Genomic DNA, 5523 nt, shown 5'->3' on the forward strand with positions numbered 1-5523 from the left:
GGCTCAGGTTCTGCATATCTCGCCCAGGCGAGACATGTTTAGCTTGGGCGAGATTTTCGTGCAGTTTTGACACATACTGATTTTGCCACTTTTCAGTTTTTGGTTCAACTTTCACACACTCAATTCATGATCCTTTGAGTTCAAATAACTCAGAAACACACACCAAACTATGCTTCAATCAATTATCTATCATTTCCAAAAGGTTTCACATCAATAAACTAAAAATCAAGCTACCAAACTCAAATTTCACAATTTGGCCAAAACAAGGTAATTTTTAGCATTTGATGATCTCAATTCTGGCACCAAAACTCATTCCCATGCTTAAAATTCCAGTTTTGTTTGAAAACAACCAAAATTGCATGGTTTGCCTTAATGAGATGATTAGATGCTAAAATTCACCTTTTCACACACAAACATAGAGCTATAAACACAAACACATAATTACATACACAAACACATTTAATCACACAAAAGATGAAATTGAAGTGCAAAAACATAATTAAAACACTGGGTTGCCTCCCAGGAAGCGCTTGTTTAACGTCATGAGCCTGGCGCCTGTTTCATTTAAGGTTCATCCAGTTGAATGATTGTGGCGAGCCTATCAATCTCACCACCAAGATAGGGCTTCAACCTTTGCCCCTTTACAACCCAGCTCTTTTTAGATTCAGGATCCTCTAGCTCAATGGCTCCATAGGATTTCACGTCTTTGACAAGGAATGGTCCTGACCACTTTGATTTTAGCTTTCCAGGGAATAATCTCAACCTGGAATTGAACCATAACACTAATTGGCCTGGATAAAATTCTCTTTTGAGAATTTTCTTGTCATGATAAACTTTCATCTTTTCCTTGTAGAGCTTAGAGGACTCATAAGCGCTGAGTCTCCTTTCCTCCAATTCTGGCAGCTGTAATTTTCTTTTTTCTCCTGCTGCCTCATCATCATGAACACCAGCTAAAGCCTTTTTTAAAGGGTTCGCTTTTGTCACTTGCTTTCTAGCTGATAAAAAAGTTTCATCTATCACATCCACTTTGAAACATTGTTGTTTGTCTTTAGTATGTTGCATTGCCTCGAATACAGTAAAGTTGACTTCATCATCCTGCACTCTGACCTTTAGTTTGCCATCATCAACATCAATAATGACCTTGGCTATTTTCATGAAAGGTCTTCCCAGTATTAGAGGGACTTCAATGTCTTCCTCAATATCCATCACAACAAAATCGACTGGGAATATGAATTTATCAACTTTAACTAAAACATCCTCTGCCACTCCATATGGATACTTCAAAGATCTGTCAGCTAATTGCAATGTCATCCTTGTAGGCTTTACTTCTAGATCTCCTATTCTCCGTAGCATAGACAGAGGCATCAAATTTATACTTGCACCCAAATCGAGCAATGCTTTATCTACTGGCAATGTTCCAATTGTGACTGGAATTGTGAAGCTCCCAGGGTCTTTGGATTTCTGAGGTAATGATTTCTGGATTATAGCACTGCACCCTGCTTCCAGCTCCACTGTCTCTTCAGAAAATTTTCTTTTCTTTGTTAGGAGCTCTTTCATGAATTTTGCATAAGTTGGCATCTGCTCCATAGCATCCAAAAAAGGAATATTAATCTGCAGTCGTTTGAAAATATCCATGAACCTTGCAAACTGCCTCTCTTTGTCCTTTTTGGAAGGGTTTTGAGGGTATGGAAGGTTTTTCAACTGGGGTACCTGTTTCTCACCCTTCTCCCTCTTTTTCTCCTTATTTTTATTTTTTTCTTCTTTTTCTTCTCTTCTATTTACAAACTCTCTTTTATTTTTTTCTTCCTCTCCCTCACACTCATTTTTTTCTTTCTCTCTCTCTGGTTCCTCCAACACCTCCTCCTCTGCAACCAGGTTGTCTCCAATCCCTCTTCTCACAATCTTACCACTTCTGGTAGTAATTGAATTACAGTGCTCCTTCGGATTAGTCTGCGTGTTGGCTGAAAATTGACCTGCTTGCTGATCTGATAATTGCTTAGCCAACTGTCCAACCTGTACTTCAAGATTTCTGATTGAAGCTTCTGTATTCTTCTGATTGGTCAAAGAAGCTTGCATAAACTTTTCTAAAGTATCCTCCAGTTTAGATGTTCTGTCATGCACCGAAGGATAATGTTGTTGCTGTTGTTGATAAGGAGGTTGTCTGTTTGAAGGACCAGCATCTTGCTTCCATCCAAAATTCTGATTTGGATTGTTTCTCCACCCCTGTGAAAAGTTGTTATTGTTGGAGAAATTTCCTGGTCTTCCTTGGTTGCTCACATATTGAACTTCTCCTTGTGAGCTACTCTGATAAGAACAATGACCATTTGGATGATCTCCTCCACAGAAGTCACATCTCATGGGTTGTTGACTAGGAGAAGATTGCACAACTTGCAACTGCTCTGGTAATTTAGACATTTGCTTCGTCAGTGCTTCAATCTGTTGAGTCAGAATCTTATTCTGAGCTAAAATCGCATCTGTAGTACTAAGATCAAGCACTCCCTTCCTCTGAACAGTTTGCCTATTATGCTGAGCTTGATGATCTGTGGATGCTAATGCCTCAATGATTCTTGTTGCTTGCTCCGCATCTACACTCATCATTGTTCCACCTGCTGCTGCATCTAATATCATCTTGGTGTCAGGCCTCAGACCATTACAGAATATGTTCAACTGAGCAATATCCTCAAATCCGTGATTTGGGCATTTCCTCAATAAGGAATTGAACCGCTCCCAAGCTTCACAGAATGGCTCATCTGGTCCTTGCCTAAACGTCGAAATATCAGCTTTGGCTTTGATGTAGCGAGATGGTGGAAAGAATCTGTTCAAAAATTTCTCCTCAACATCCTTCCAGCTATTCAAACTCTGATTTGGATGTGACTTAAGCCATTCCTTTGCTTTACCTGCCAAAGAAAAAGGAAACAACCGCATGTATACATGCTCAAGATCTCCTTCTTGAAAGCCCATGGTTCCTATCAATTCATAGAATGTAGAGAGATGAGTGTATGGATCTTCATTATCCATTCCAGTGAATTGATGAGAACTAATCAAGCTGAGGAAAGCTGGCTTCATCTCCAGAGTTTTAGTGGTGGATGGTATTGCTATGCTAGAAAAATATCTTGGTCCTTGTTGCATAGCATAGTCTCCAAGTGTCTTCCTGGCTGGAGCTGGTCTTTGATTCTCCATGTTTTCTGATTGAGGTGTGATGGAAGTACTGGAAGATTCTTCCCTTGTCTTTCCTTGCTTCTTTTTGCTTTTGCCTCTGTTCCTTCTAGCTGTCTTCTCTATCTCCGGGTCAAATGCTAATCGATCTTCCGGAACCTGACCTCTTAAGAGCATAAATCAAACAGCTCAAGCAAGGATTAATACAAAGGAAAAATTTAATAAGCTATCTAATAAAGAAAAATATATACAAAGCTGGATGAGATAACTAGAAATTTCAAAAGAACACCGTTCCCCGGCAACGGCGCCAAAAATACTTGTTGGTTCCTCTTGGCAAGCGTACCAAAAGTCAACTGTAGTATAATGATTTAAAGTAGGAGTGTCGAACCCACGAGGAATGGATTCAGTTAAAATAACTAATTATCTCGATCAGCATATATATACAAAGATTTTAATTTGATTTGACATTACTATTGCATGAAATTAATATAGTAAAAGCAGAAAAGTTTAGAAAAATACAGTAAAAGAAACTGGGATTGAATTTCATCTATCTCCCTTGTTTGTAATCTGGATGAATATAATATATAACATCTGAAAATACCAATATTGATGCACACTCAAAAATCATTTATACCGATCCCTCGCGTATAAAATTCATAAGATTAGTTTCCTGAATATTGATTCCTCACATATTCAACAAACTATCCAGCATTACGGTCGAGTGTTAAAAGCAATTGATATATTGAGATCTATTCCTAGCATCACAGTATATCAAGTATCATTGTTCAAATCAGATTTTCAAAAATACTTTCCAGTCAGATCTAAAAATAAAAATCAAAACATCTATTGATCAGATAGAAGTAAGCATTAAGAGCAAAACAATAATACCAATACTGAGTAAAACAGAAATGCTATATATAAATATCACCAGATTACATCCAAGTTCGAGTAGATTACATTCAATCCCAAAGGAGAAGATTAGCCACTCATGGTAGCCAACAAAATCCTATGAGCTAAGAAGAAGAAGAAAATGAGAAACTGTGATGCTCCTCCTGGTGGCAGCTCTGCAGCACGGACCTCTTCTCTCCCAAAATTCCAAGCTGATTTGCAGTTCTGAACCTCCAAAATATATATACAGCCCGAACTCTCGCTTGGGCTACTGAATCTCGCTTGGGCGAGATAGAGTACTTCAGCATGAAGGAAGGGTCTCGCTTGGGCCACTCATTCTCGCTTAGGCGAGATAGATTTCTTCACGTTGAAGGAATGTCTCGCTTGGGCGACCACGTTCTTGCTTAGGCGAGAATTGAAAAACTGGCATGGCTTCTTCACGAAATCTCGCTTAAGCGAGATTAAGCTCGCTTGAGCGAGAAAGGCGGCAAGTGTCTCACTTAGGCGAGAAGACTTTAACTTTTGGGCGAGCCTGTCCTAGCTTGAGCGAAACACCTTAGTTCTGAGCGACCTGTAGCAGATTTTCCTCCTTTTCTTCTCTATTTCTTGCTTCTCCTTCACTCTTCTTGAGTTCTCTTTAATCTCTCCTGAAAAACACACAAAATAGGATCAAATGATTTCTTTAATTCAAAACTTGGAAGCCTGTGATTGAAACTTAGATTTAGGGAGAATCAATATGAAATGAACACAAATTTAAAGCATAAGTGCCAAAGTTTGTTATGAATCTTTACTGAATTTTGGCACTTATCACACAACCAAAAGGTTTTGAAGTACAAGGCAAATAGAATCTTGTATGCAAGCTTCATAAAAGTTTGTATGGGTTGAAACAAGCACCGCGACAATGGTATAAGAAGTTTAATGAGTTTATGAGAAACTCAGGATTTCACAGATGTGAAGAAGATCATTGTTGTTACGTGAAGAAATATGTTGATAGTTATATCATTCTTGCCTTGTATGTTGATGACATGTTGATTGCTGGTGCTAATATGGCAGAAATTGACAGGTTGAAGAAACAATTGTCAGAAAATTTTGAAATGAAGGATCTTGGTCCAGCCAAGCAAATTCTTGGTATGAGAATTTCCAGGGATAGATCTAAAGGTATTCTAAATTTATCTCAGGAAAAATATATAGAAAAATTACTTAGTAGGTTCAATGTTAGAAATGCTAAAACCAGGAATACACCTTTGGGAACTCACTTAAAGTACTCAAAAAGGCAATCTTCTCAGACAGAGGAAGAAGAAAATCACATGTCTAAAGTGCCATATGCATCTGCAGTAGGGAGCTTGATGTATGCTATGGTTTGCACCAGACCTGATATAGCACATGCAGTGGGAGTTGTGAGCAAGTTTCTATCCAATCCCAGAAAGGAGCATTGGGAAGGCGTGAAGTGGATATTGAGATATTTGAAGGGCACTTCAA

At 38.5% G+C, this 5523-nt stretch overlaps 1 non-coding gene across 1 annotated transcript; it reads left to right on the forward strand.

The window, feature by feature from the left end:
* The first annotated feature begins 2683 nt into the window (after window positions 1-2683).
* LOC114192842 lies at window positions 2684-2790 on the forward strand. The gene has a single exon (XR_003606161.1). It is a non-coding gene; the product is annotated as a small nucleolar RNA R71 (small nucleolar RNA).
* The last annotated feature ends 2733 nt before the right edge of the window (window positions 2791-5523 follow it).

This window comes from Vigna unguiculata, chromosome 7 (genome assembly GCF_004118075.2).
Source record: "Vigna unguiculata cultivar IT97K-499-35 chromosome 7, ASM411807v1, whole genome shotgun sequence".
NCBI lineage: Eukaryota > Viridiplantae > Streptophyta > Magnoliopsida > Fabales > Fabaceae > Vigna > Vigna unguiculata.